The sequence below is a fragment of the Triturus cristatus genome, chromosome 1_2, assembly GCF_964204655.1.
Source record: "Triturus cristatus chromosome 1_2, aTriCri1.1, whole genome shotgun sequence".
Lineage (NCBI taxonomy): Eukaryota > Metazoa > Chordata > Amphibia > Caudata > Salamandridae > Triturus > Triturus cristatus.
In genome coordinates this window covers 52,521,071-52,543,221 of record NC_140580.1, presented here as the reverse complement: position 1 = coordinate 52,543,221, position 22,151 = coordinate 52,521,071, and positions in this window count along the sequence as shown.

Here is a 22,151-nt window from a genome sequence, read left to right as displayed (position 1 = left end):
ATATTAATCAATCCGTTTGTTTTAACAAGAAAGAGTTACACGTGAATGTGCTTAAATGTGCTGACTGATAATAACGCGTGTGTTAAATGCGTTTTTATGTTTAAACGTTGCTATGTGCTGTTTATTTTTGAGCACAAAACGCTTTTGAATTAATGCTTTTTTATGTTGCGAGAGCTAGATAAATGCATACACATAAGGGTATTAGTGGGGTTAACACTGTTTAATCATTATGCTGTAGTAACGTTGTTTTTATTTCTTTTAATTGAGATGGTCTATTGTGGCCTATGGAGGCCTAGTCCATGATGGCTGATTTTGTGAGCCTGGCCTCGAGTGAATATGTGAAAACTGAGACGAGGGAGACCCCTGCTGGAAATGGTTTTGAAGCTAACTGACCATGGTCCTTGTCGAGAAACTTTCCATGAGGACAGCAGCAGTTTTTGGGAGTTCTCCAAGAGAAGTGAAAGTGTCCTTGGCAGTCTTGAAAAACAAAGGAGCCTTAGAGGGAAACTCTGAACTGTGGCTCGATAGCCGAGGAGAAGCCGGATTAATGTGATACATGTTTTATTTTCTTGGTTCCTGTTCCGTAGTTTTTGCTATGTGTATTTTTCCTGAGCGGAGATTCATAAATGTTGCAATGTTACATCCTTTCCTTCTCGCTCTGCTCAGCAAGTCCGGCGGATATTATGATTTTTCCTATGTTCCAATGTGTCTTTCCTTTGTTCAATTTATTATAAAAACTGTTAGCTTAGAGAGGGTTCTTGCCACCCCATTTGCCACTTACCATTTTGCCTTTGCTGCGTGATGAACTTGCGTTGCTGAGGATTGATGCTGACGGGACTTCGTCTTGAGAGACATTTACCGAGAGACTTGTCCTGACCCGTTCTGACATTTAGCTAGAATAGGTAACTATGAGAAATGATTTACTCTGATTGATTTTCTTTGACTAATTTTAGATAAAGCAATATAATTTTAAACATGGTGTTGGATATTCATTTTTGTCAATTATTGGGTTTGTGTTATTGATTATTGTTGTATATATTGTATAGACTATACTTAGGGACAGTCACAAAACCAGGTCTTATCGGCCTAGATATAGATGCAGGGTGTTTAGGAGTGTTTTCTTTCCACAGGTTTATTGCTGGTAGAGTATTTGAGCGTATGTTAGTGAAATGGGCCCTAGCGTATGATGTATGCATGTGCGTGTAACTGTAAGATTACTCTATCCGTGGTAGTGGGAATATTATATACACCCTGATCTCTATCACAGGACACTGGGGATTTTCTACGAAAATTGAAATTGGTTGAGTGGCATGAGGAATATTTATTAATGACATTGGATGTTACTTCCTTATATACGTGCATACACCATCAGGATGGCATCAAGGCAATAGAACATTTTTTGGGTACCAGGCCTATGCAGTTTTATAATCATAACAAAATGCTGTTATCCATGATTATGACTTGCCTTAATAATAACTTCTTCATGTTCTCAGGTCAGATATTTCAACAGATCAGAGGTGTTGCCATGGGAGCTTGCTTCTCCCCAAGTTATGCCTGTCTACACATGGGGCTTTGGGAGGAGCAAGTCCTCCATGGCGACCTGGCTCGGACATTTTCTGACAATGTGGCACATTGGTTTAGATACATCGACGATGTATTTTTTATCTGGAAAGGGTCTAACCAGCAGGCCCTCCACTTTATCGATGTTATCAATGACAATTGTATCAATCTACATTTCACGGGCAATACCAGCAGTACAACGATATGCTTCTTAGATGTAGAAGTCTTCATTCAGTATAACAAATTGGAGACTAAACTTTTAAGAAAATTCCTGCAGGTAACACTGTACTACATGCCACCAGCCACCACCCTGGTCATCTTATATGCAGCATTCCCTTTGGGGAAATGTTGCGGATAAGTACAATTGTACAATTGGTGAACAAAGCCATAAGCAAGGCTAATGGCAAAACAATGGAAGTGGCTCTCAAGAATAAACAACTTAAGATAGCCACTCAAGTTGATGAGGATCAATCCGTTACTAGATTAATATTAACATTTAACAGGCAGCACCAGGCTCTACGCAAAATTCTTAGAAAAAATTGGAGCCTGGTTGGTAATGACCCCGTCATTGGCAGTTTGATGTCTGCTACCCCATACATCGCTTTTCAAAAAGCCAGATCCATGAGTGATGCCTTGGTTAAGAGTATCCCCAAACTGTTGACTAACAAATCTTGGATCAACAGCAATAAGGGGTTTATCAAATGCGCGGCCTGTAAAGCTTGCAGGCAGGAGATTAACAAAACATCTTTTTCTATCTCGTTTAAAGATACCCCGGTTTCCATCCCTATATTGCTCACCGAATTGCTTCAGACGAATATGTAACAGAAAATTTAAAGAACAGGAGAAAAAAATACACTAATTTGTGGAATATTTTTTGTGGATATATCATTATACAATTTGACTATACTCGCTTTTATATTGCCTCTCATTCAAACCATTTGTTTATGTGCTGGAGTGTCCATGTGGCCTGCAATATGTTGACAGTACCAAGTTGCAGGTCCACAAGAAGATACTCCAGCACATAAGAGCAATCAAAAGCAATGATGCTTCTTATCCAGTGGCACGTCATTTTAAGGAGTTCCATAACAACAACTCGGAGCTCCTCAAATTCTTTGCTATAGACTCTGTAATGCCACCGAGAAGAGGCGGTGACCATGAAGCCCGCCTCCGCAATTTGGAAACTCGATATATCTTAATCTTAGATACCAAGACCCCCAATGGTCTCAATGCCAGTGAGAACTTTCACACATGCCTGTAAATTAGTCTGTCTAAACCATATGAATATTCAGTACAGCGTTTGTTATTTAAGATCCACCTCAACAACGCAGCCTCCTCTTATGTATTTTTTTTATATATTTACATTTTTTTAACACTTAGGTCTTTTACACTATTTATTTAACACATTTGCACTTTTTGTGTCACATCATTGACTTAATATATTCCTTTGGGATTGTGAAAGAATTTGTTGTATATCATCATGTGATGTTGTATTCATTTAGGTACCTAAGGCTATGCCCAAAAATTGGGGCTAGGTACAATTACATTATGAATTTGTGTTTTAAATTCTGTTCGGTATTTGTTAAATGTATTTATTGACATATAACAAGGATTTTACTGTAACCTTTATATATATATATATTCACTTAAAAAACCATAGGTTTCACACACGTTATAGTTAGGAATTAGCATTTAAAAAACCTTGCAAATTCACTTTAAAAACCATAGGTTTCACACATGTTATAGTTTGCTGGACATTTCACTCGTAAAAAACCGTTGAAATTCCACCGTTATAGTTAGTTCAGACAACTATAACTCGCGCGCCCGCAATCCACTGCTGATGACGTCACATATTACATCACTCATGACATGGTGAGTGGCATCACTGATGACATCATCCTTGTGATAGAGTGGTGGTCGCGCGAGTTATAGTTATCTGAACTAACTATAACGGTGGAATTTCAACGGTTTTTTACGAGTGAAATGTCCAGCTAACTATAACGTGTGAAACCTATGGTTTTTTAAGTGAATTTGCAAGGTTTTTTAAATTCTAATTCCTAAATATAACGTATGTGAAACCTATGGTTTTTTATGTGAATTTGTAAGGTTTTTTAAATGCTAAGTTATGTATATTTTATTATATTTTTTATATATTTATTTTACACTCGTTTAAAATGTTTTTTTTTTTAAAGGTTTTTCACCGTGCGCGCACTCCGCGATTTTTTGAAAAAAAAATAAAATGTTTTTTTCACCCTTCGGGGTCCTTCAGGGACCCCCTGACAAAGGCTAGAGTGTCAGGAACGCTCTACCCTGCCCCCTTTTCACATTCTCCACCTTTCTTTTTCCCTGTCACACACACAACACACAAAATGGCGGACAACACTTCCTGATTTCGACCGATTCGAACGTTTACTGACATGTAACCACCAATCAGAATTACGCTCGCGCACGTTACGGTGCGCGCACCATGCGCGCACGGTCCACGCACGGTGCGCGCATATAGATATTTATGTACTTTTAACTGCAATTTTCTCAGGAACTACTGAACAGATTGACACCATATATGCAAAAGGCACATCCCTGACCTGAGGACTACCTCTTTGCCAAATTTCAAGTAATTCTGTTCAGCCGTTCGGGCTGTACCTTCGACTAAAGGTCCTATGGGAAAATGCATGGGGAAAACGGGTTTTCGGACCCCCCTTTTTACTCAGCCCCCGCTTGACGAATCACCCCGGAACTTTCAGGGTAGGACCTGAGCGGAGCGCCCCATTAGTTTTGAAAATTTTGCGAGGATCCGTCAACCGGCGCCAAAGTTATTCAAAATAGAATTTTCAGATTTCCTATGGAAACACGGTCCTAACTATAACTATCTACTGGCGACACTGAAAAAGAAAGTTGGAGAATGTGAAAAGGGGGCAGGGTACAGAGTTCCTAACCCCCTAGCTTTTGTCAGGGGGTCCCTGAAGGACCATGAAGGGTGAAAAAAACATCCTATTTTTTTTCCAAAAATCGCGGGGTGCGCGCACCGTCATGAGGTGCGTGCACGGTGCGCGCACGGCGGAAAAAAAATCATAAAAAAAATAGAAGTAAAAATCAAATTTAAGTGTTTAGATGTTAGGTGGCTCTAAAAAGAGCCGTTGTGTTAATTAAGGAACAGAGGAAGAAAAAAAAGAAAAAAATTATAGGGTGCCACATGTGTGCTGCTGTATCTTGCTCTCTATTAGGGTAATGCTGGTGTCCCCATAAGAGAGAAGAGCATTGCATGCATGGCACCGTATATGCACCCTCTTGAACAGAGGGTGTATATCCAGAGGAACAGAAGCAGGTGAAGCTGCCGCCGCAGATGAAGTGCTCGGCTGAGCTGCCAATGATGTGCTCGGCTGAGCTGCTGCGGATGCGCTCGGCTGAGCTGCTGGAGGGTTTTCTCTAGCAGCTCGAGCATAAGCCACAGGATGTACTTCGCTAACGTGCCTGATCATAGTGAAGATACTAAAAGAGTATTTCTTTTTAGGATCTCCTCTTGATAAGACACCACCACAAATAATGCAGGTGACTTTTGGAGCATTCACCTTCTTCTGCTCCTCTGGAAAAGTGAAAAATTGCCATATAAAAGAGTTTTTCTGTTTCCTCTCCCTCTGTGGCACAAGGGTCTCCTGCTCACTCCCAGAAGATGACTGCTGCTCTGCCATTCTCAAGTACTGGAGTACTGGAAAAGCTGCTCAGCTCCTTCTCCCAGGGAATCAGAAGTAATAATGAGGGGAGTGGGTGTGGTGTTGGAAGTTTCTGGAACTGAAACTACTATAAACCAATGAAAAGTGTTGTTTCTTAATCACATGACCTGAAACTACTATAAACCAATGAAAAGTGTTGTTTCTAAATCACATGAATTGCCGTGCGCATGCGTGTACAGAGCACGCGCGCATGCGCGTATGGAGCACGCACGACATACGCATGCGCACGTGGAGCACGTACGCATGCGCACACGGAGCACGTACGCATGCGTGCACCGTGCGCGCACGGTGAAAAACCCTTAAAAAAAAAAACATTTTAAAGTGTTTATAAGTTTATAGAAGATATTAACTATGCTGTTCAACTTTATCCAAATTTTTACAAAAACAAAAGACCTGAGCCATTCCATATTACAGGATAAAGTCAATCTATAACTATATACATAGGTAGCTTATTGTAAAATAAATATTTAAAAAATATAATAATACATTCATAAATTAGCATTTAAAAAACCTTGCAAATTCACTTAAAAAACCATAGGTTTCACACACGTTATAGTTAGGAATTAGCATTTAAAAAACCTTGCAAATTCACTGAAAAAATCATAGGTTTCACACATGTTATAGTTAGCTGGACATTTCACTCGTACAAAACCATTGAAATTCCCCCGTTATAGTTAGTTCAGATAACTATAACTCGCGCGCCCGCAATCCACTGCTGATGACGTCACATATTATATCACTCATGACATGGTCAGTGACATCACTCATGATATCACTGATGACATCTCAAATGACACCCCCGCGATTTTTTAAAATTATTATTTTTTTTTCATTTTCTGCCTTTGGGGTCCTTCAGGGACCCCCTGACAAAGGCTAGGGGGTCAGGAACTCTCTACCCTGCCCCCTTTTCATGTTCGCCACCTTCCTTTTTCACTCTCGCACTGAAAACAAACAAAATGGCAGCCGACACTTCCTGATTTCGACCGATTCGAACGTTGACTAACATGTAACCACCAATCAGAATTACGCTCGCGCACGTTAAGGTGCTCGCACGGTGCGCGCACTGTGCGCGCACGGTGCGCGGCTATAGATATGTATATGCTTTTAAATGCTATTTTCTCAGGAACTACCGGACAGATTGACACCAGACCTGCAAAAGGCACTTCCCTGACCTGAGGACTACTTCTCTGCCAAATTTCAAGTAATTCTAGTCAGCCGTTCGGGCTGTACCTTCGACTAAAGGTCCTATGGAAAAATGCATGGGGAAAACGCGTTTTGGGACCCCCCTTTTTTCTCGGCCCCCGCTTGACAAATCACCCAGAGACTTTCAGGGTAGGAGCTGAGCGGAGCGCCCCATTAGTTTTGAAAATTTCGCGAGGATTCGTCAACCGGCGCCAAAGTTATTCAAAATAGAATTTTGAGATTTCCTATGGAAACACAGTCCTAACTATAACTATCTACTGGCGACTGCCAGTAGATAATATATATATATATATATATATATATATATTCACAGTCAACTCGCAAAAAACCTCCTTCTGGTGCGAGAAAAGAGCCACACGAATCCAGTTTCCTGAAATCCTTGTTTATTTCACAGGGCAAAGACGCGTTTCGAGCAAACAAGCTCTTGGTCACATGACCTTAGGTTCAAAGTTCAGTCATTTTATAGAGCCTCAAAAGACATAAACAAAAGACTTTCACACGAAAGAATTATAACATGTCATTATTTTACAAAAATAAGCTTGTTTTTAACGCATAGATCAAAATCATTTCACAATTCATTCCTTGCATTTCTTTATACATATACCAAACGAACAAGTCGTAGTTTTATAAGGCAAAGAAAATGTGTGTACCCAAAGTATAAACACTCAAAAAAGAGAGATTATGGTATAGTACCATTATTGTCTCCATAACTAGTCTCTAAATCCTCTGCTAGTATCAATCTTGGAGTGCATTTAATTTCAATTGCATATTAAAGTGGCCTATATAAACCAAAGAGAGAAGGAGAAGGTGGTAAGGACAACCCTCTGAATCTCCGTGCTCGTATCATTTATCAATAACCGTGTTGCATGTTGGTTTCATGGATCCGTTCTAAGAGGGAGAGACAAAAATAGAGACATAAGGTAAAAAATATAGGGTATATATATATATATATATATTACCTACTGGCGGTCGCCAGTAGGTAGTTATAGTTAGGACCACGTTTCCATAGGAAATCCGCAACATTCTATTTTGAATAACTTTGGCGCCGGTCGACGAATCCTCGCGAATTTTTCAAAATAGGTAGGGCGCTACGCTCCGCTCCTTCCCTGAAAGTCTCAGGGGGATTCGTCAAGCGGGGGCTGAGATAAAAGGGGGGTCCCAAAACGTGTTTTTCCCATGCATTTTTCCATAGGACCTTTAGACAGGGCTACAGCCCGAACGGCTGAACAGAATTACTAGAAATTTGGCAGAGAGGTAGTCCTCAGGTCAAGGAAGTGCCTTTTGTAGGTTTGGTGTAAATCTGTTCAGTAGATTCTGAGAAAATAGCCTTTAAATCAATATATATATCTGAGCCAGCTTACGGTGCGCTTACGGTACGCTTACCGTGCGCGTACGGTGGCGTGCGCGAGCGCGATTCTGATTGGCTCTTAGATCTTAGTAAACATTCGAATCGGTTGAAACCAGGAAGCGGCGGCCGCCATTTCGTGTGTTTCACTCAGAAAAAAAAGAGTGATAACAAGAAAAGGGGGCAAGGAGGAGAGTTACAGACCCCCTAACATTTGTAAGGGGGTCAAAGAAGGACAGAAAAGTACAAAGAAAACATTTATTGATTTTAAAAAAAATCGCGGGGTACGCGTACGGTAAGCGTACGGTAAAAATAAAATAAAAAAAGAAATGAAAATCAGATTTAGGTGTTTAGATATTAGGGGGCTCTAAAAAGAGCCGTTGTGTTTATGAAGTGATTTTTTAGTGGTACCTACAAGTAAGTACCGATGCAGAGTCTAAGGTAAAGAGGAAGACTCTGTTCCCTTCATCATTGAAGTGCACACCATCTCCTCTATAAATGTCTTGCATGTCATAACGCAAGTTGTTGTGGTAAATGGAACCCATACCATAGTCACGGAGGAAAGCAGAAACAGATTTGTTGACGTGCTTTCTTGCTTTGTCAATCTGCGGACAGAAATGATTGGACCCGTTCCATTTTTGCCTTTGGCATATGTTAGAAAACACAAAGGCAGTTTTAGGGAAAAGTGAAAACAGTTGTGCAAAGGTGTCCTTCATAAGCATTTCCAGACCTACCCCAGTCAAAGTGCCTAGGTCATTGCCACCACAGTGCACTATTATGAGGTCAGGGTGTTGGATGTGCATGAAGGATTTCACCAATGGCATCAATTGGTGCCACTTTAACCCTCTCTGACCAATCCATTTAATGTCTACATTTGGCAAAGCAAGGTCTCTCACCATACCTGTTTTCTCTGCATACTTTTCACTCCAGAAGACATAGCTGTGCCCTACAATCCACACTGTGAACATCTTCAAAGGAGAACTGGATGCACTCAGGAGGTATAATTCAGTAGAATGGCAATATGAAAAGAAAGACAGTTTGGAAATGGAGGCATACATATTTTTTTTATAAAAAAAAGAACTGATTGGCTGTTTCATACCATTCTAGAATAAAAACTAGGCTGTATGTGTAAATTAATAGAAGCATGTTTTGTATTGGTACAGAAAAATGTGTTACCAAAGAACAGTACTATGGATTTGCTGTTAGGTTTGAAAAGTCAAGCACTCTTGCTCTGTGGAATTGAAACATTGTTTGGCGAACTTCTGACCTGACTCCACACAGCAGTGTTCCATGAGCTGTTGCTATGGTAGCAGGCAGAAGTCAAGTTGGGGGAAGGGTACTAGGCAGAAGTCAAGTTGGGGGAAGGGTACTTTTGGAAAAGGGTTGGTTTTCAACCAATAGAAATGTGTGATTACATTTGAAAAAAAGGGGCAAGCACTGAGATTTGAAACTAACATGTATATGTGTGGAAAAAGAGAGGGAAAGTTTGCCATTATCTGGTTCTGCTGAGAGGAGAGAGGTGTAAAGAACAGAGATCCTGGCTCTGATAATCTGCTGTTTGAGTGCCACATTTCTTTCACAACTAACTAATTTTAAAGGTGAGTTTAGAGTTTGAGAGGGGATGTATATGGTAAATTAAGAAATGAATAATAGAAATGCAATTCTTTTTGTTGAAGTTGTGTTTATTATTTTCTGTTTTGGGAGAAATTTAAATGTGAGGAACAAGTAAAATAATATGGACTATGTTTTCACAATAAATTAAGGTGTACTGGTATAATAAAAGAATAGTTTAAGGGTTTGAGGTTGGAAAATGTGAAATTTCGTTTTGTTACTAATGTGAAAACATGACTCTGTGTGCAAATAGGAATTACAGGCAGAGATTTATTGCGTATTGCTCTGGTGATTTCACAATTGCATTAGATGGAAAGGGGGAGCCATTTTTTGGTGCAGAAGCTGACTCTTAGCACACAGCCAGCTACTTACCATGTGGAATCATGCACAGTATTCACAAGCGAGTGGGGTTTGAGGTTTCAGTCAGTAATGCAAATACATTCAGCATCACTAAAGCTGGTTGCCCTTGCTGGAGTGTAGGCAGACACCCAGGTTACAAATGGTGCTGGTCTGAAAAAGCAGTTTGGACATGTTCTTTTTAAAAAATCTGAAAAGTGGATTCATAATGTGTCAGTCTGTAAAAGTGTTTATCACTTGCCAAAAAAAAGAGCAGTAAGTGTGCTTACAAATTGGCAAAGAAATTTTGTTTTGTGACTAATGTGAAAAGATGACTCTGTGTGCAAATAGGAATTACAGGCAGAGATTTATTGCGTATTGCTCTGGTGATTTCACAGTTGCATTAGATGGAAAGGGGGAGCCATTTTTTGGTGCAGAAGCTGACTCTTAGCACACAGCCAGCTACTTACCATGTAGAATCATGCACAGTATTCACAAGCGAGTGGGGTTTGAGGTTTCAGTCAGTAATGCAAATACATTCAGCATCACTAAGGCTGGTTGCCCTTGCTGGAGTGTAGGCAGACACCCAGGTTACAAATGGTGCTGGTCTGAAAAAGCAGTTTGGACATGTGCTTTTTAAAAAATATGAAAAGTGGATTCATAATGTGTCAGTCTGTAAAAGTGTTTATCACTTGCCAAAGAAAAGAGCAGTAAGTGTGCTTTCAAATTGGCAAAGAAATTTCGTTTTGTGACTAATGTGAAAACATGACTCTGTGTGCAAATAGGAATTACAGGCAGAGATTTATTGCGTATTGCTCTGGTGATTTCACAGTTGCATTAGATGGAAAGGGGGAGCCATTTTTTGGTGCAGAAGCAGACTCTTAGCACACACCCAGCTGCTTACTATGTGGAATCATGCACAGTATTCACAAGCGAGTGGGGTTTGAGGTTTCAGTCAGTAATGCAAATACATTCAGCATCACTAAGGCTGGTTGCCCTTGCTGGAGTGTAGGCAGACACCCAGGTTACAAATGGTGCTGGTCTGAAAAAGCAGTTTGGACATGTGCTTTTTAAAAAATCTGAAAAGTGGATTCATAATGTGTCAGTCTGTAAAAGTGTTTATCACTTGCCAAAAAAAAGAGCAGTAAGTGTGCTTTCAAATTGGCAAAGAAATTTCGTTTTGTGACTAATGTGAAAACATGACTCTGTGTGCAAATAGGAATTACAGGCAGAGATTTATTGCGTATTTCTCTGGTGATTTCACAGTTGCATTAGATGGAAAGGGGGAGCCATTTTTTGGTGCAGAAGCTGACTCTTAGCACACAGCCAGCTACTTACCATGTGGAATCATGCACAGTATTCACAAGCGAGTGGGGTTTGAGGTTTCAGTCAGTAATGCAAATACATTCAGCATCACTAAGGCTGGTTGCCCTTGCTGGAGTGTAGGCAGACACCCAGGTTACAAATGGTGCTGGTCTGAAAAAGCAGTTTGGACATGTGCTTTTTAAAAAATATGAAAACTGGATTCATAATGTGTCAGTCTGTAAAAGTGTTTATCACTTGCCAAAAAAAAGAGCAGTAAGTGTGCTTTCAAATTGGCAAAGAAATTTAGTTTTGTGACTAATGTGAAAACATGACTCTGTGTGCAAAGAGGAATTATAGGCAGAGATTTATTGTGTATTGCTCTGGTGATTTCACAGTTGCATTAGATGGAAAGGGGGAGACATTTTTTGGTGCAGAAGCAGACTCTTAGCACACAGCCAGCTACTTACCATGTGGAATCATGCACAGTATTCACAAGCGAGTGGGGTTTGAGGTTTCAGTCAGTAATGCAAACACATTCAGCATCACTAAGGCTGGTTGCCCTTGCTGGAGTGTAGGCAGTCACCCAGGTTACAAATGGTGCTGGTCTGAAAAAGCAGTTTGGACATGTGCTTTTTAAAAAATCTGAAAAGTGGATTCATAATGTGTCAGTCTGTAAAAGAGATTATCACTTGCCAAAAAAAGAGCAGTAAGTGTGCTTTCAAATTGGCAAAGAAATTTCGTTTTGTGACTAATGTGAAAACATGACTCTGTGTGCAAATAGGAATTACAGGCAGAGATTTATTGCGTATTGCTCTGGTGATTTCACAGTTGCATTAGATGGAAAGGGGGAGCCTTTTTTTGGTGCAGAAGCAGACTCTTAGCACACACCCAGCTGCTTACCATGTGGAATCATGCACAGTATTCACAAGCGAGTGGGGTTTGAGGTTTTAGTCAGTAATGCAAATACATTCAGCATCACTAAGGCTGGTTGCCCTTGCTGGAGTGTAGGCAGTCACCCAGGTTACAAATGGTGATGGTCTGAAAAAGCAGTTTGGACATGTGCTTTTTAAAAAATCTGAAAAGTGGATTCATAATGTGTCAGTCTGTAAAAGTGTTTATCACTTGCCAAAAAAAAGAGCAGTAAGTGTGCTTTCAAATTGGCAAAGAAATTTTGTTTTGTGACTAATGTGAAAACATGACTCTGTGTGCAAATGGGAATTACAGGCAGAGATTTATTGCGTATTGCTCTGGTGATTTCACAGTTGCATTAGAAGGAAAGGGGGAGCCTTTTTTTGGTGCAGAAGCAGACTCTTAGCACACACCCAGCTGCTTACCATGTGGAATCATGCACAGTATTCACAAGCGAGTGGAGTTTGAGGTTTCAGTCAGTAATGCAAATACATTCAGCATCACTAAGGCTGGTTGCCCTTGCTGGAGTGTAGGCAGTCACCCAGGTTACAAATGGTGCTGGTCTGAAAAAGCAGTTTGGACATGTGCTTTTTAAAAAATCTGAAAAGTGGATTCATAATGTGTCAGTCTGTAAAAGTGATTATCACTTGCCAAAAAAAAGAGCAGTAAGTGTGCTTTCAAATTGGCAAAGAAATTTCGTTTTGTGACTAATGTGAAACAAATGTAGTAATATATTTAAATAAAATAAAGGAATTTTTTTTAGTTTTTTTCAGGTATTGCTGAAGAGCAGTGAACAAAATTTAAGATGCCTACAAAATCCAGAGTAAAAAAAGACCACAAAAAAAACCTATATTTGAAGACAACTGGAGGACCTAAGTTAGTTGAAGATGCTCATGTTGGGAAAAAGAAAAAATCTTCTGGTAAGCAGACAAAAATTTTTCTAAAAAACATATTCAAAAAAAGGAAAAATGTACAAAATGTCTGTACTGGAAAGAATGATTTCAATCGAAAAGCACAGGAAAAAATTGAGAATTTAGTTAATGCAAATATACCTTCTGCAACTAAAAAGATTAACTTAAACAGAAAAACAGCGTTTAAAGAGATACGTAGAAAAATGTTTCAGAGAAGAGTTATGTCCAATTTGATAAAGGATGTGAAGAAATATAAGCAAAAGACTAAGTTTTATAAGAGAAAAAAAGAAATTGAAGCCATTGCAGCAAAGGCATTAGAATTAAAAAGGAAACTATTCATTTTAATTTTGAATAGGATGCGTACATTAGACAAAATGGTTAATGTACTGAAATCACATAGCAAAAGGAAAAGAGTAGTGAACAGGACAAACTTTTCTAAAGTGTTTTTAGGAAAATGGATGCATAGTTCAAGTAGTGAACCTTTTTTTAATGAAGAGAGTTATTTTCAAAGTAATAGTTTGCTGCATGCAGTTGACATCAGAGGTCGTGCTTATGAAGTGAAAAATGGTTGCATAATGGAGAAGGAGATAATGGTTCCAAGAGATGAGGTACAAGTGATGGCGGATGAGGCTATGGGGAGACGTCCTAAAGCCCCAGTGTACACTTGGAATTGTAGTAGTATTTGCACTGTGCGTCAGGAATCTATTGATAAATTTCGTGAGTTTCTAAGAGAATATAGCAAAAAAAGTGTAAAACAGAAGATTAAGGTGCTTCAAACTTTGGATCCATGCAGAGTGAGAGAGAATACTGGTTTGCAGGGTCATTCTCTGGCTTGTCTATCTAGAAAAGTGTGTAATAGTGTTTTCCATCATTTTAGGATGCTGGCTGTTCATCATACTGAAATGAGAAAGTTTGTGAGACGGTTGTATTTTGCTAAAAGTCCAGCAATAAAGTTAGATGTATTGAATAGGGCTCTGTTCCGTGGAACGGTATCAGATGTAGAGAAGGTTGTTGATGAAATTCAGTTTTGTTACTTTGGTCCTGAACAAAACAGTGCAGAGAAGGACACAGTAAATGAGGAAGAAGTGGAAGAGAATGTAGAACCCTTTGTAAGTAAGACATTTAATGATCACATAACAACATTTGCAATAATCTCTAATGAAAGACCAAATATTACTTGTATTTGTTGCCGCAGAACTCATTATAGAAAACAAACCAGGTATGTTGATCTCTACAGAAAGAGTGAAAATGAAGATAATTATAAGTGGAAGGATTTTGCCACATATATATTTCTTGAAAATTGTTTTGAATTGGGTGAAGTTCAGCGTATTTGTAAATACTGTTACAACAAGTTAGAGGAAAATAGAATGCCGACCAGAGCTGTACATAATAATTTAGAATTGGATGCTATTCCTGCTGAACTTTCTGAATTAAATACATATGAGTCTATACTCATTCAATGTGTTCATCCGTTCCAGACCATAGTACGTATGGAGCCCAAAACTGGTAAATTACCTCCTTCAGATTTACTGAGAGGTTTAAAAGGTAGAGTGGTGTATTTGCCCTTGGATTTGAAAAGAAATATGGAAACTATTGATGCGGATACTTTGGAAACTGAACCATTAATTATTCTGGTTAATGGTGTACCTACAAAGAATAAGAAGATTTGGCAGGAGCTGGTAGATGTACGGAAAGTACAAAGAGCAAATTTGTATTTGAAAAGGAATAACAAATGGTATGAATCAATTTATATAGAAGAAGAAGAAGAAGAAGATTTACAAGAAGACACAGAAACACCAACTGGACAAATTGAAAAAGTGGACAAGTCAAAGGAAGAAGAAATTTATGAACATTTTAGCATACATCCTCTTCATTCAAAAGAAGTTATGGGAGACAATATTGATCTATTTCAGATGAAGAAAGCAAAAGGAACTCCCGTGAGTGTATGGGAGGAGAGCTTGGAAGCTCGATGTTTTCCCCAGCTGTTTCCTAAAGGAAAAGGAGGACGATACGATGAACGTCCGGAACAGATTCCAGCTTCTGAGTATCGGACTACAAGACTATATGCTGAAGATCCCAGATTTCGACAAAGTATTCCTTCTTTGTTCCATCTTTTATTTGAAAGCGACTTGTCTGCACTGTCTTATGCAGTAAATCACATTTTAAAAAGTGGAGTACATTTACAAAATGTGTCTGCTAAGGATTTTATGGAGAAAGTGCGGCACCGAGATGATCATTTGGAAACACAACTGATCAATCTGATGGCTTGTCAGCGTGGGACAAATGAATATTGGTACCGACGCCATGGTGAATTAAAATGCATGTTACGGAATTTAGGAACTCCAACATGGTTCCTTACCCTAAGCTGTGCCGAGTACGCTTGGGATGATCTACTGGATTTTCTACGAGAGGCAAATTCAAACATTAAAAACATCGAATACAAGACAGCAGGAGAACTGTGCTCATTGGATCCAGTTAATGTTTGCAGATATTTCAATCATAGATTTGAGGCTATGATGTCCTTCATCTGCAATAAAAAAAAAACACCTCTAGGAGAAGTAGTGGATTTCTTTTGGAGAAAAGAGTACCAGGCAAGAGGTGCTCCTCATATTCATATGCTGTTGTGGATCAAGGATGCCCCAAAGTTTGGAACAGATACTGATGAAGCAGTGTTATCTTACATTGAAGAATATGCAACATGTGCTATACCAAAAAGCACAGAAGAGAAAAAGTTAAAGGAGCAAGTTTTACGTTTCCAAAGTCATCGGTGTGGAAAATACTGTTGACGGAAATACAAGAGCAAAGATAAATACTACACTAAATGTCGATTTGGATTTCCTAGACCTGTTCTTTCAAATGGAAGAGTTAACAGTTTTATGTCATCTGTGAGACATACTATCACAAGAAAATCACCTAAGAATACCTACAACCTTAAAAGAAAAGAAGAATCAAAAAATATAAACGACTACAACCCAGTGATTTTATCCATGTGGAACGCTAACATGGATATACAGTATGTAGCTGACAATTCCATTGCTGTTGCTCGATATGTAACGTCTTACATTACGAAATCAGAAAAAACAGAATTGAAGGAAATGTGGGAAGAGATTTCTCACGAGAAGACTGTCAGTAAGAAGCTGTACAGTTTCAGTTTGAAGATGTTATCGCATCGAGAAATTGGATCCTACGAATGTTCAGATAGGTTATCTTCTGCAAGTCTCTACTCAAAATCAAGAAGAATAATTTGGACAAGTTTAGGCCTTGCAGCAATGAGAAATCGGGTACTGAAATCTGTTGGAGAAATTGAATATTTGGCCGAGAATGACCCAGAAAGTACAGATATTTTGAAATCAAACATGTTGGACACATATTACCCAAAGAGAAGTCATCATCTGGAGAACATGTGTCTCTATGAAGTGCTGCAGAACTACATTTATTCACGGAAAGCCGCAGAAGACATCAACAATGGAAAATATAAAGTCATTGGTGAGGAAGGATGTTTGGTGAAGCAAACAAAAGGAAGTTTGATAAATCACCGGAAGCTGAGTTGCGACACTACTGACAAAAAGGAATTTTACTACTTGGCTCTTTTACAGCTGTTTAAACCATGGCGTACAGAGGATGAACTACTGGGAGAATTTCAAAGCTATGAAGATTCTTTTAATGCTTGCAAAGACAGCATACAATGCAATACATTCACAACTTATCTGCAAATGTTAAATGAAGAAATTGAACAGGAAACTACAATTGCAGCAGAAATAGCTAGAGACAGTTCTCAGGACAGCCAAAGTTCAGGAACACTCAGTCAAGATCCCCTAGGACAACCAATCGTTGAAAATGAAGCATCAATAGCCATGAATGAAGTGGAAACGGCTATGAATCAAGCTCAAGGAGAATTTATAGACTTACAAAATTTGGAAAGACAACTGAACGAAGAGCAGCAACAAATTTATGAAGAGATCAGAAACAAAATTGATCACGGATTTCTACATGAAAAAAAGAGTGCTCATGCACATCATTTCATCCAATCAGGATGTATGTAAGCGGACAAGCTGGAACTGGAAAAAGTTTCCTAATAAAAGTCATCAGAAGCTACCTACAGCAAAAAACGGATTCTACTTTGACTTGTGTGGTTACTGCTCCAACTGGGTTAGCAGCATATAACATAAAAGGAATCACTTTACATCGTTTGCTAATATTACCAGTGGAGCATGAGAACAAAATACAATACAACAAGCTAACTGGAGAAGCATGCTTGGAAGTTTCAAGAGTATTGAAGAAGATGCAAGTTCTCATTATTGATGAGGTGAGCATGGTATCGAACTTAATGCTTGCCTTTGTGCATTTAAGAATGCAGCAAATTCTGAAGTCAGACTATGACATGTTATTTGGAGGAAAACACGTCATAGTTTTTGGAGATCTTTTGCAACTTACTCCAGTTAAAGGACAACCAGTGTTTAATACTGTGACACATGAAGACACGAAGAAGTCATTGGGAAGCATCGGTAATACAAATATTTGGTCCTTCTTTGAGTACAAGGAACTTACAACTAATATGAGGCAAGCAAACGATGAAGAATATGGAAGTATTCTGAAAGATATCAGGATTGGACTACTCACAGAAGCTGGCAAAAAAGCATTACAGACTCGGCTGCTACATAATTTATTTCCAAAGGAAGAAATAGTTGCAGAGAAGATATACAAGAACATTGCAGAAAACAAAAGTGTCATCTGCTTAATGCCAACTCTACGTGAATGCTCAATATTCAATGAGGAGCTTTTGAAATTGGAAAAGGAAGATATCAGGAAATTGGAAGCAGTGGACAAAATTGAGGATGGAAGAATTACTGTCACATTAACAGGCACACTGAAAAATAAATTGGATTCACTAGAGAAGAAGATTTCCAAAACAGCTGGATTAGAAAAAAATCTATATGTTTGCATGAACTGTAGAGTATTTTTAAGGAGAAATTTGGATGTTGAAAAAGGTTTAGTTAATGGAGCTATGGGAAGAGTTGTGGGTTTTATTAATTATCAGAAAAAAGATGGAATTGAATGTTTAAAAATAAAATTTGATCAGATAGAAGAAGTTAAAGACATTTGTCGTTGTTAAGTTCGTTTCATGGTTGTGAAAGACTTATATGTACGTAGGAAGCAGTTTCCGTTTTCGCTAGCATATGCTGTAACTATTCACAAGTCTCAAGGATTGACTGTAGATTGTGCATTTGTGAACATTGGTTCAACTGTGTTCAAAGAAGGTATGGCATATGTTGCTTTGTCACGAGTGAAAACATTATCAGGTTTATTCATGATTGACTTTGATGATTCAAAAGTTAGTGCTGATACAAATTGTGTAAAGGAGTATAATAGATTAAGAAGAAGCTATGCTCCTCATTTAGGTCAGTATCCTGTGTTGGAGAAACGTGTAGTTTCTCGTAAAAGGAGAAATGAGAATATCTGTAATGAAGATGTAGAGAGGAGGAAAAAAAAGAGGAGTGATGTAATTGCAAGCAAAAAGAATAAGGAAAATGAAGAACAGGTTGTAGGATGTTATTTTGAAAATAGCTCTGGTGTCAACTGCTACGCTAATGTAGTGCTGAATGTTGCATTTTATCTGGAAAGTTTGCAAGAGCAGATAATAGTAAATCAGGGAAAAAGATTCTGTTCTGTGCTGAGTCTCCTTTTTGAAAAGCTGAGTAATGATAAAACTCAAATAGAAAGTGCTACTGAAATTAGAAAAGTTTTAGATGTATGTTCAGGACGAACACAGTTTTCTCAAAATGTACAGCAAGACGCACAGGAATTCTTGATTTACTTTCTTCAGGTACTGGAAGAAGAAGGGGTTAACATTGAAAATTTATTTGGTCTCTCTTATAAATGGGAACATAGTTGTGAAAACTGTTATAATATATGTGGCTCTAATGTTGATTCTGAAAGGTTTATTTATTTAACATTGCCACAGAGTAAAACAGTCACTTTTGCTAAATTAGTTAAAGATGCTAATCATAGCATGCAATGCGGTGAGTGTAAATCTGACATGTTTTCAACATTAATTTTAAAGGAATACAGACAGTATGTAATTTTAATGATGCAACGATGTAGAGCTGATGGTTCAAAATTGGATACTTTAATAAAGAAGTTTACAGGACAGCAATTATCAATTTCAGGAAAAACTTTTGTAACAGTTGCAATAATTTTCCATGATGGACCTACTGTAACTTCTGGTCATTACACAGTTTATCTTAAATGTGAAAAAGGCTGGACACTGTGTAATGATTCCCAATTGATTTTTAAGCAACGTTTGCCTTTTGATTTAGCAAATTCCTATCTAATCTTCCTGAAACCTAAATTTTAGAGAGATTTGACAACATCTGGACAAAACAATTTTACCATTTTATTGGATTACCATTTGGAATTTACAAATAAAAAGATTTAACAAATTATCATTTGGCCTAATGGAAAGGTAACCAATTGTAATGTGGAATTTTTCCATTTTTTAAGGAAACTTTGGAAAACCAAAAATTTAGAAAAAATCGGTAACATCTGCACAATTTAAATTTTGTAATGTTATTGGATTGCCATTGGAAATTTTTTCAAAAAAGATTTTTAAAATTACTATTTGGCCATGCGGAAAAGTAAACAATTCTATTGTGGACTTATTTAATTATTAATTAATCTTTCGGAAACCAAAATGTTACAGAGAATCGGTGACATCTGTACAATTTAAACTTTTGTTTTTTATTGGATTACCATTGGAAATTAAACAAAAAAAGAATTTTAAAATTACTATTTGGCCTAAAGGAAATGGAACCAGATGTATTGTGGAGTTATTTGACATATATTATTGTGATTATACTTCTGAAACAAAAATATCAGACGGTATTTTAAAGAAATAAGTATTGATATTAGATGATATTTTTTAAGAATATTATGCATTTCTATAAAGTTATGTTTATGCAAAAAGAGATTGTGGGCTTTTTTAAAAACAATCTTTGAGATTGTTAATTTTTTTTTTGCCTGCTGTTAAATGATGAATGCAATTGCTTTCACAATTTATAGTGAAATGCAATATTTTCTGAAAACAGCAAAAAAAAGGCAAAAATATTTTTTGAAAAATATGTAAATATGTGTACTGTATTATTAAATGTTTTATTAAATATTAATACTTTTTTCTTTTTTTTCAGATTGAGATAGAAAATTTTCGAAAACTAGAACTATTTTTAAAGCAATTAAAAAAAAAAATTAAATGAATAAATCTTTTTTTGAGTGGGTATGGTAAGTCAATAATGTCATGGTCCCTTTTTTCCACTTCTCTACAATCACATTTTCAGTTTTTAATTGTAGTCTCTCATGGACCTTGTAATGTGATAATTGATTTTTAGTGTTTTTTTAAAAAAAAAAAAAAAAATTACGCGTACCGTACGCGTACGGTAAAAAAAAAAAAAAAAAAGTTTTAAAAAAAATATATAAAAAATAGATGAAAGGTAAGGTTGGCTCTTAAAAGAGCCGTTGTGTTCATGCAGGGACAGAGGAAAGAAAGATTGGGAATATTAGACGGTACGACAAGTGTGCTGATCTATTTTACTGTTCACTAGGGAAATACTGGTCTCCCTATAAGTAATTAGATCGTGACAAGTGGCGCACCGTACTTCAACCCTCGCAAACCGAGGGTTAATTTCCAGAGGACCAGAAAAAGGAGATGCTCCCCCCACAGATGAAGGGCTCACCTGACCTGCAGAAGAAGGACTCGGCCCTGCAGATGATGGTCCAGGCTGAGCTGCTGTGGATGTGCTTGGTTGATTTACTGAAGGGTTACCTTCAGTAAGTCGAGCATGTGTCCTTCTGTGTACATCCTTAAGGTGTCTCATCATGGTGTGATTCCCAAAGGAATACTTCCTGTCAGGATTACCTCTTGAAAGTACACGCTTACACAGCTTGCAAGTCACTAAGGGTGCATTTACCTTTTGCTGGCCTTCTGGAAAAGTAAAATACTCCCATACGTAAGAGGTCTTTTGTTTCCTCGCTCTCTGCCTCAAGGTAGTGCTGCTAGCCTCACTCTCAGAAGAGCTCTGCTGTTCTGCCATCGTATCACAAAGACAACCCAGCTCCTTCTCCTAAGGGATCACAAGCAGAAATGAGGGGAATGGGTGTGGTGTAGGAGAGTTCTAGAACTGAAAGTAGTTTCAACCAATCAAAAGTTGTGTTTCATGATCACATGACCTACCGTACGCTTACGGTACGCTTACGGCAAAAGTACGCATGCGCGTAAAAAAGACACGCGCTCGCGCGCATGCGCATAACAGTCACTCTGCGACACTTCCGCGTAACGTGCGCGTGTAGCGTACACGCGTACGCGCCCCACGCGGAGTACGCGCGGCTACGCAAATTGCGTAACTATACGCAAACAGCGTAGATAAATTACGGACATTGCATAAACCGTACGCTTACCGTAAGCTTACCGTACGCGCACTAAAAAAAAATAACAAAAAAAGGAAAAAATGTATTGCTAATAAATTTTACCTGTTTATTTTATAAAAAATGTTAAAAAAAACATTTTAAAAATTTAACCATAGTCTTTAAAAAAGGATAGAAAATTAAAATAAAAATATGTAAAAAAAAAAAGAAGAAAAAAAAAAAATTAGCATTTAAAAAACCTTGCAAATTCACTGAAAAAACCATGGGTTTCACACACGTTATAGTTAGGAATTAGCATTTAAAAAACCTTAGAAATTCAATGAAAAAAACATGGGTTTCACACACGTTATAGTTAGGAATTAGCATTTAAAAAACCTTAGAAATTCAATGAAAAAACCAAAGGTTTCACACATGTTATAGTTAGCTGGACATTTCACTCGTAAAAAACCAATGAAATTCCTCCGTTATAGTTAGTTCAGCTAACTATAACTCGCGCGCCCGCAATGCACTACTGATGACGTCACATATTACATCACTCATGACATGGTCAGTGACATCACTCATGACATCACTGATGACATCTCAAATGACATCACTGATGACATTATCCTTGTGACAGAGTGGTAGACCTCCTCTCACCCTAATATAACCTTTGATACAAACATTCAAAAATAGAGACTAAAATTTTCAAAAAAATGCACTTACCAATAACAGTTACAACAACCTATTCAGTAATTCTAAGATCCACATACACATCCACTCATCCACCAACAATCCTATACAGTCACTCATACATGTACTCACACATCATATGTACTCATACACCTA